Here is a 10,875-nt window from a genome sequence, read left to right on the forward strand (position 1 = left end):
TTTGTTTAAAAGCTGTCTCAGTGGAAAACAAAATATTTTAAATTGTCATTTGACAACGGGTTTTGTATATTTGTTCTCCATCTTCTCCCACCGCCAGCCACTGGGCTTCCTCTCATATTTGGTGGTGGGTGAAAAAGCCAACAGGATGCTTCAGATTTACACATCCGGTGAAACATCTGGCTCATTGTTCTATCTGTGCCCATACAATGAATTGTGGAGGAAATACAGTGCGTCACTTCTTGTTTTCTCATGCACAGAAATAGCTGGGTGGCTAACCCCTGCATAAAGTGTATCTATTCATGTGTTGAATGTATTTATGTTTCCTGTAAACATTAAATAACAATAGCCTGCTCAGAGGACATAGTTTGTCACCTATCCAGTAACGTAATTTAACTAGCAGATTGACTCCTTGATCAGACCGACAGCATCATTGATTCAAGGCTGGGTAATAAATTCTGCAGTCACATTTTTTCAACATTAGTGCTGAATGATTAACCGAAAAGTCTTAAATAACCAATGACCTACATTGGTGAAATTATTTGAATTCCATTTCGTAGGTTTTTTTTCTTCTGTGAGCTTGATGCTAAATTTATGTAAAGATAAATCAGATCAATCCCAAACCGTGCGATGTAGTAGGGAGTTGAAGTTTCAAACAAACCAATATTCTACATAGTTTATCACAGAAAACGTGGTAATCCACTACAATGACCGTAATCCATTGCGTGCTCATTTACTGTCGGGTCTGTGTGGAGCAGACAGAGAAAAGAGAAAGTTTGAGGGACAGAAAACAGTTGCTTTGCATGGTATCACTCAGTGGTGGGAAAAGTACATCATTGTCATACCTTAGTAGAAAATTACTCAAGTAAAAGTGAGTCACTCAATAAAATACTACTTTAGTAAAAGTCAAAGTATTCGGTTTTAAATACTAAAGTAAATGTAATTGCTAAAATATACTTAAGTATCAAAAGTAAAAGTATAATTTTACATTCCTTATATTAAGCAAACCAGACAACACAATTTTCTAGTTTTTAGTTATTTACGGATAGCCAGGGGCACTCAAACACTCAGACATAATTTACAAATGAAGCATTTGTGTTTAGTGAGTCTGCCAGATAAGAGGCAGTAGGGATGACCAGGGATGTTCTCTTGATGTGTGAATTGGACCATTTTCCTGTCCTGCTAAGCATTCGAAATGTAACGAGTACTTTTGGGTGTCAGGGAAAATGTATGGAGTAAAAAGTACATTGTTTTATTTACAGTGGCTTGCAAAAGTATTCACCCCCTTGGTATTTGTTCTTTTTTGTTGCCTTACAACCTGGATTTAAAATAGATTTGAGGGGATTTGTTGATTTACACAACATGCCTACCACTTTGAAGATGCAAAATATTTTTCACTGTGGAACAAACAAGTTATAAGACAAAAAAACTGAAAACCTGAGCGTGCATAACTATTACCCCCCCCCCCCCCCCCAAGTCTCTTGGGGTATGGCTCTAAAAGCTGGGCACATCTAGCCACTTGGATTTTTGCCCATTCTTCAAGGCAAAACTGCTCCAGCTCCTTCAAGTTGGATGGGTTCCACTGGTGTACAGCAATCTTTAAGTCATACCACAGATTTTCAATTTTATTGAGGTCTGGACTTTGACTAGGCCATTCCAAGACTTTTAAAATGTTTCCCCGTAAACCACTAGCGTGTTGCTTTAGCAGTATGCTTAGAGTCATTGTCCTGCTGGAAGGTGAACCTCCGTCCCAGTCTCAAATCTCTGGAAGATGTAAATAGCTTTCCCTCAAGAATCTCCCTGTATTTAGCGCCATCTATCATTCCTTCAATTCTAACCAGTTTCCCAGTCCCTACCGATGAAAAACATCCCCACAGGGATGGTTAGTCTCGGGGTGATGAGAGGTGTTGGATTTGCCCCAGACATAGCGTTATCATTGATGGCCAAAAAACTCAATTTTAGTCTCATCTGACCAGAGTACCTTCTTTCATATGTTTGGGGAGTCTCCCACATGCCTTTTGGAGAACACTAAACGTTTTTGCTTGTTTTTTTCTTTAAGCAATGGCATTTTTCTGGCCACTCTTCCGTAAAGTGTACAGCTTAAAGTGGTCCTATGGACAGATACTCCAATCTCAGCTATGGAGCTTTGCAGCTCCTTCAGGGTTATCTTTGGTCTCTTTGTTGCCTCTCTGATTAATGCCCTCCTTGCCTGGTCCGTGAGTTTGTGGGTGGCCCTCTCTTGGCAGGTTTGTTATGGTGCCATATCCTTTCCATTATTTAATAATGGATTTAATGGTGCTCAGTGGGATGTTCAAAGTTTCAGATATGTTTTTATAACCCAACCCTGATCTGTACTTCTCCACAACTTTGTCCCTGACCTGTTTTGAGAGCTCCTTGGTCTTCATGGTGCTGCTTGCTTGGTGGTCCCCCTTGCTTAGTGGTGTTGCAGACTCTGGGGCCTTTCAGAACAGGTGTATATATACTGAGATCATGTGACAGATCACGTGACACTTAGATTGCACACAGGTGGACTTTATTTAACTAATTATGTGACTTCTGAAGGTAATTGGTTGCACCAGATCTTATTTAAGGGCTTCATAGCAAAGGGGGTGAATAAATATGCACGCACCACTTCTCTTTTTATAATTTTTTGAAACAAGACATTTGTTTTATTTCACTTCACCAGTTTGGTATATTTTGTGTATGTCCATTACACAAAATCCAAATTACAGGTTGTAAATGCAACAAAATAGGAGCAACGCCAAGGGGGTGAATACCTTTGCAAGGCACTGTAGGAATGTAGTGGAGTAAAAGCTGTCAAAAATATAAATAGTAAAGTAAAGCACAAATACCCCCCCAAAACTACTTGAGTAGCACTTTTTACTTAAGTACTTTACACCACTGGTATCACTACCTGAAAATACATGATCTAAGTGTTTGATACTTTGTCATTCATCAGTCATATAAAAAGCATGCCTTTTTTTACTTTGAAGAACTACTAAAATAGTGAATTTGTCAGACAGCATAGGCAGCAGCTCTATAGAGATGAGATGACTTGGAATGAAAAAATGTATGTATCAAATAAAACAAATAATGTGAATAAATTATGGTTAATAAGTGATAAGCAGTAATGGGCAGTCACTACTTTTGTTTTATTTTGTTATAGCATTCAACCCACATAATGCATAGTGCATTTACTGTCTACAAAATTATCGAAATTGAAAACAGTGATTATTTTAATTATTGAACATAAACGACCACAAAAAGCACCAATTGTTCAGCACTATTCATTATGTAATCCAACATTTTTACTGGATGTGTGCCCTCCAAGGACCATTCATGGCTGCACCCCTGCCGAGTCATGTGAAATCCATAGATTAAGGCCCAATTTATTTATTTATTTAAGTTGACTGCTTTCCTTATATGATCTGTAACTCAGTAAAATCTTTGAAATTGTTGCATGTTGCGTTTTTATTTTTGTTCAGTATACTTCTGGTGTACCAAACAAAACTCAATGACTCTGTCGGTGTGATTAAAATAAGCTTGAGGCAGCAACTAAGCAAGCCACCTAGCTAGTCAACCTCGGTAGGTAGCTAGCTAAACGCTGCATCAACCTTTCGCTTTACTTTTCTCTTCAAAACAAAGTGCCATTGAAGTGTCATCCTTACAACTAACAAAATAAAACATCAGGTTGCGAAGAGTGGCGGTCCAGGCTAGTTGAGGTTAAAGTGGAAATGGTGCTCTCTGCTGGTGGCAGAAAAACAGACCATGTGTACTGGATATTTAAAAATCATTAGTTTTTTTTGTGTCAACAAATGACTCGATAGAAGTTGTACTCCATTCCATTCCCTTGTCATGTTACACCAAATCTGTTTACTTAAAAAAGGTGCATCCAGATCACTATACTATTCATTACCACTTTGTTGATTTGGTCTGTCTATAGTTAATATACAGGTACTCAGTTACAACTGAGAGAGAATTAGTCGTTTTCAACGTTATTACGAACAATGCAATGATGTTCAAACAATGTTTTTTCAGCAACAGTAACTGAGTGATGCAAGTGCTTTATCATAGGAGTCCAACAGAGGGAGTATGTGTTGCTTGTGGCCATAGTCCCTAAAATGTTTTTGCACTATGACCCACCCAAAGGGGTACCACAACTGAGTCTTTATTCTCATCCATGCTTTCCCACTCTACTGCACATATTATGCGTATATATATTTTTAAATAAATTATGTAAAATATAACATCTCATCTTGTACAATGAGTTCCAAATATTTGCGCAGCTTTGGTATCATTGCTTTATAGCATATTTTATATGCACAACAGGACACCAAAAATGCATAGTATTTAAAAAATACACTAACAACAAGAGCAGAACTACAGCCAAATACAGTAATTACAGATACGTTTAGGTGGGATGCACAACCAGTACATAGCACTTATGCTAATCTCCATATAACCCAAGTCCACTCATGTGGTTTTGGAATTGTGTGCCAAGCTGAAGCCCGCCCCTCATTGTGAGGGACCTGCTGTTGGGTTGGCCCAGTCAGTCCCTGACACTCTGAGGCTTGGTTAAGGAGGTTACTATGGTGAATAAGTCCCATCTGTAGAGTCTACAGAGGATATCTGAATGTCTAGCATCTGTTTGATGCTACAGAGCCCTGTACAGTTTTAATATAAATGTCTTCTGTGAATTCATAAGGGCAGACAAATTTAAAAGACTAATAGAAAATATCTTATTTATTTGATGGTGGTTCTAATCAGGGCTCTCCAACCCTGTTCTTGGAGAGCTACCATCCTGTAGCACTGTAGTAACCTAGCACACCTGAGTCTAATAATTAGCTGGCTGGTTTAAAAAAAGGAACTAGGTTAGTTACAACTATGGTAGGAGCATAAACCTACAGGAGGGTAGTTCTCCAGAAACAGGGTTGGAGACACTTTAATTGAGGATGACGGGCTCGTGGTGATGGCTAGAGTGGAACGATATCAAATACATCAGTTTCAATGTGTTTGATACCATTCCATTTGCTCCGTCCTGGCCATTATTATGAGCCATCCTTCAGTGTGTTCTACATGATCTTATGCTGAATCACACTGTCTGCGTTTACACATACAGCCCAATTCTGCTATTTTTTCACAACAGATCTTTTTCAGAGCTGATCTGATTGATCAAAAGACCCATTAGTGAAAAAATATCAGAATTGGGCTGCCTGTGTAAATGCAGCCATAGTCCTTTATCTGGCTTCGGTACACTGGCAAATGTGTTTGGCATGGTGCACTGGGGAAGCGGAGACTCTTTGTGCTATGGCGATGGGCTTGTCCTGTCTGCGGTGAATGGCCAGCTGGATAAGGCTCTGCCGAAAGTGGTGTAGGGCTTCTTAACCACCAACTGTTTGGTCCTCTTGAAGAATATTTCCTGGTACTGCACAACTCCTGAAAAAGACATGGTTGTGATGTTAGCATTTTACACTTTGTGGAAGGGATGTAGGGCAACACGGCCTTTGGTGGTAAAGGTATCAACGGAATGGGACCGGCTAGCATATTGTTTAGGGAACATTGGGAGCTGCTTTTGAGAGGAAAGTGAATGTGCTGGGGCGGGCTCAAGGAAGTGTGAAAAGTCTTTGAAAGGCAGTATTCAACACAGTATGAATTGTTGTGTATGGGAGATTGAGGAGAAATGGTACCTAAATCGCTCTCGCTTTGGGGGGGTATGTGTACTTTACTATTTAGATTTTACAGCTTTTACTCCACTACATTTCTAAAGAAAGTAATGTACTTTTTACTCCCAAAATTTTCCCTCACACCAAAAAGTATTTGTTACATTTCGAATGCTTAGCAGAACTGGAAAATGGTCCAATTCACACACATCAAGAGAACATCCCTGGTCATCCCTACTGCCTCTGAACTGGCAGACTCAAACACATGCTTCATTTGTAAACATTGTCTGAGTGTTGGAGCGTGCCCCTGGCTAACCGTAAATAAAAATTATGCAGTCTGGTTTTCTTAATATAAGGAATTTGAAATGATTTATACTTTAACTTTTGATACTTAAGTATATCTAAAACCAAAATACTTTTACTCAGGTAGTATTGTAAGCACAACCAAAACCCCCTTCCTCATCTCAAAGTACTGTCTGTAAACATCCCCCAGCCCATTGACTTTGACAAATCATTCTTGTCAATAGTAGCCCTTTGCAGGGGAATTTTGTAGACATGTCTTTGTATTGTATTTTCTGCAGAGAGAAGAATGAGGTGGTTGTGTCATTACTGTTGTGTCACTCCCTCATGCTTGTGTACCCAAAATGCCCCTGCTTTGGGGTATTTTAACAGCAGGACACTGTGGAATGACTCCAGATAACCAGTTTTCCAAAAATAAAAAAGGTCAAAAGAGAGGAGGGGTAGACTATGGTCTGGAAGGTATTCTGTGGTCCTCAGGCTACCTCTAACCACCGGTAACACCATAACACAAACACTACCCATTTCATGTTAATACCATACTTACTGTAAATTGAGCTATCTTAGCCAACTTACCTTCACCTTGTGCTGAGCTGGGGGTTGGATGCGCATCATGGTGTAAGATTCTATACCACCTGCAACAAAATATAGAATACACAACTTAACCACCCCACCAATTGTATTGATCTCTATTAGACTGGCTAACTAAGCATACCTAACATGGACATTTCAATAGTCAGTTTGCTGTTAGCTAACTATATTAGCGTCACTAAATTGGCACCACGAGTGTTAGCCAACTATAAACGGTTTATACACATTCATCATTAATACCAACACGCAAACAAAGCGTGAGTTAGCTATATCGACCATTTTTAATAACATGGTGTTTACCACACAAGGGTGAATGGGTCGCTACCAAATTAAAATACCAAATAAGAGTAACATTAGCTAGCATCAGAACGAACAAACATGTTCACCCTGCTGAAGGTAACTTAGCTAGCTACCAGTCTAGCAGTGATTACCATGGCAGCCATACGCGTAATTGATTGAGTGTATACCAAAATATAACTTAGCGATATGATTTAACGTTAGCTGATGGCTTCCAGAGTTCAATAGGACTGTAACGTTAGCTAGCTAACTTACCCAGCTAGTCCAACTAGGCTAGCTGACGTTAGGTTACTTCTAATTGAGAATCTTCAATTTTGTTGTGAAGGAAAGTATATCGATGGTATCGCATCACTTCTCAGCTGTCGTCGAAATACATCACCCATCAGTTCAGCCTGAAAATCCATCTGATAATGGTCCCATCATTATTGATAACCGTAACTACTTGCAGAATCTAATTAGCACAGCCAGCCACATAACACCACACGGACATGATGACAAACAAACATTTAAAAAAAATATATATTTTGTTTAGCGAAATTGAGATTACTGTGTGGTGATCTTCTTCTATGGTATAATGGCGTTCGTAACAATTAAATGTGCATTCTGCCACCTACAATGCGGGTGGATAATGATAACCCAAAAATGTAACGTTTGGGTAAAAATAAAATATCATACTAACTACCCCAAAAAATAAATTAACCAAACAAAATCAATCTGCTTTTCTGTAAAACCCTCATTCTAATCAGGTCCCAACCCCGGCTCAGGATCCTCCTGTGAGGGCGGGAGATTTCCTAGCGACAAAGGTCATTGTAGTGTTTCTGTCTTGGAGCCCCAAAACATATCGGCCGCAGCTTTTATTTTATTTTTATTTGTTCTGTTTTGGGACAATGAGGTCATCACTGTCTATTCAACCATACAGGATGTGTGATATGGTTTTTCTTTATTATTATTATTTTTTACTATTTTCTACATTGTATAATAATAGTGAAGACATCAAAACTATGAAATAACACATATGGAATCATGTAGTAACCAAAAATGTGTTAAACAAATCAAAATATATTTGATATGAGATTCTTCAAAGTAGAAGAATCTTGCAGTAACCAAAAAAGTGTAAAACAAATGTATTTTATTTCACCTTTATTTAACCAGGTAGGCTAGTTGAGAACAAGTTCTCATTTACAACTGCGACAAGGCCAAGATAAAGCAAAGCATTGTGACAAAAACAACAACACAGAGTTACACACGGGATAAACAAACGTACAGTCAATAACACAATAGAAAAATATATCTACAATGTGTGAAAATGTAGAAGATTAGGGTGGAAAGGCAATAAATAGGTCATAGTGGCGAAATAATTACAATTTAGCAATTAACGCTGGAGTGATAGATGTGCAGATGATAATGTGCAAGTAGAGACGATGAGGTGCAAAAGAGCAAGAAGATAAATAACAATATGTGAATGAGGTAGTTGGGTGTGCTATTTACAGATTGGCTGTGTACAGGTACAGTGATCGGTAAGCTGCTCTGACAGCTAATGCTTAAATTTAGAGGGAGATATGGGTCTCCATCTTCAGTGATTTTTTGCGATTTGTTCCAGTCATTGGCAGCAGAGAACTGGAAGGAAAGGCGGCCAAAGGAGGTGTTGGCTTTGGGGATGACCAGTGAAATATACCTGCTGGAGCGCGTGCTACGGGTGGTGTTGCTATGGTGACCAGTGAGCTGAGATAAGGCGGGGCTTTACCTAGAAAATACGTATAAATGACCTGGAGCCAGTGGGTTTGGCGACGGATATGGAGCAAGGGCCAGCCATCAAGAGCATATAGGTTGCAGTGGTGGGTAGTATATGGGGCTTTAGTGACAAAACGGATGGCACTGTGATAGACTACATCCAATTTGCTGAGTAGAGTGTTGGAGACTATTTTGTAAATGACTGCCTAAGTCAAGGATCGGTAGGATAGTCAGTTTTACGAGGGTATGTTTGGCAGCATGAGTGAAGGAGGCTTTGTTGCGAAATAGGAAGTCGATTCTAGATTTAATTTTGGATTTGAGATATTTAATGTGAGTCTGGAAGGAGAGTTTACAGTCTAACCAGACACCAAGGTATTTGTAGTTGTCCACATATTCTAAGTCGGAACCCTCCAGAGTAGTGATGCTAGTCGGGCGTGCAGGTGCAGGCAGCGATCGGTTGAAGAGCATGCGTTTAGTTTTACAAGCATTTAAGAGCAGTTGGAGGCCACGGAAGGAGTGTTGTATGGCATTGAAGCTCGGTTGGAGGTTTGTTAACACAGTGTCCAAAGAAGGGCCAGATGTATACAGAATGGTGTCGTCTGCGTAGAGGTGGATCAGAGAATCACCAGCAGCAAGAGCGACATCATTGATATATACAGAGAAAAGAGTCGGCCCGAGAATTGAACCCTGTGGTACCCCCATAGAGACTGCCAGAGGTCCGGACAAGAGATTTGACACTCTGAACTCTATCTGAGAAGTAGTTGGTGAACCAGGCGAGGCAGTCATTTGAGAAACCAAGGCTATGGAGTCTGCCGATAAGAATGAGGTGATTGACAGAGTCGAAAGCCTTGGCCAGGTCAAAGAAGACAGCAGCACAGTACTGTCTTTTATCGATGGCGGTTATGATATTGTTTAGGACCTTGAGCGTGGCTGAGGTGCACCCAGGACAAGCTCGGAAACCAGATTGCATAGCAGAGATGGTACGGTGGGATTCGAAATGGTCGGTGATCTGTTTGTTAACTTGGCTTTCGAAGACTTTAGAAAGGCAGGGAAGGATGGATATAGGTCTGTAACAGTTTGGTTCTAGAGTGTCTCCCCCTTTGAAGTGGGGGATGACCGTGGCAGCTTTCTAATCTTTAGGGATCTCAGACGATACGAAAGAGAGGTTGAACAAGCTAGTAATAGGGGTGGCAACAATTGCAGCGAATAATTTTAGAAAGAGGATCCAGATTGTCTAGCCCAACTGATTTGCAGGAGTCCAGATTTTGCAGCTCTTTCAGAACATCAGCTATCTGCATTTGGGTGAAGGAGAAGCGGGGGGGCTTGGGCAGGTTGCCGCGGGGGTTGCAGAGCTGTTGGTCGAGGTAGGGGTAGGGGTAGCCAGGTGGATAGCATGGCCGGCCGTAGAAAAATTCTTAATGAAATTCTCGATTATCGTAGATTTATCGGTGGTGACAGTGTTTCCTAGCCTCAGTGCAGTGGGCAGCTAGGAGGAGGTGATCTTATTCTCCATGGACTTTACAGTGTCCCAAAACGTTTTGGAATTAGTGCTACAGGATGCAAATTTCTGTTTGAAAAAGCTAGTCTTTGCTTTCCTAACTGACTGTGTATATTGGTTCCTGACTTCCCTGAAAAGTTGCATATCGCGGGGCTATTCGATGCTAATGCAGTATGCTACAGGATGTTTTGTGCTGGTCAAGGGCAGTCAAGTCAGCAGTGAACCAGAGGCTATATATGTTCTTAGTTCTACATTTTTTGAATGGGGCATGCTTATTTAAGATGGTGAGGAAAACACTTTTATAGAACAACCAGGCATCCTCTACTGACGGGATGAGGTCAATATCCTTCCAGGATACCGGGCCAGGTCGATTAGAAAGGCCTGCTCGCTGAAGTATTTTAAGGAGCGTTTGACAGTGAGAGATTTATTTCTGGAAAGGTGGATTTTTAAAAGTAGAACCTCAAACTGTTTGAGGTAGTAAGACCTGGATTGTAAGACAGAACTCTGCAGGCTAACTCCGCCCCCTTTGGCAGTTCTATCTTGATGGAAAATTATGTAGTTGGGGATGGAAATTTCTGAATTTTTGGCGGCCTTCCTAAGCCAGGATTCAGACAAGGCTAGGACATCAAGGTTGGCGGAGTGTGCTAAAGCAGTGATTAAAACAAACTTAGGGAGGAGGCTTCTGATGTTAACATGCATGAAACCAAGGCTTTTACAGTTACAGAAGTCAACAAATGAGAGCGCCTGGGGAATAGGTGTAGGACTGGGGGCTATAGGGCCGGGGTTAACATCTACATCACCAGA

At 40.5% G+C, this 10,875-nt stretch overlaps 1 long non-coding RNA gene across 1 annotated transcript; it reads right to left on the minus strand.

The window, feature by feature from the left end:
* Positions 1–3,847: 3,847 nt before the first annotated feature.
* On the minus strand, positions 3,848–7,662 carry LOC110492230. Its single transcript, XR_002468978.2, has 3 exons — positions 7,098–7,662; positions 6,531–6,589; positions 3,848–5,433 (listed from the first exon to the last, which is right to left on the minus strand). It is a non-coding gene; the product is annotated as an uncharacterized LOC110492230 (long non-coding RNA).
* Between the last annotated feature and the right edge of the window lie 3,213 nt (positions 7,663–10,875).

The sequence above is a fragment of the Oncorhynchus mykiss genome, chromosome 16 (genome assembly GCF_013265735.2).
Source record: "Oncorhynchus mykiss isolate Arlee chromosome 16, USDA_OmykA_1.1, whole genome shotgun sequence".
NCBI lineage: Eukaryota > Metazoa > Chordata > Actinopteri > Salmoniformes > Salmonidae > Oncorhynchus > Oncorhynchus mykiss.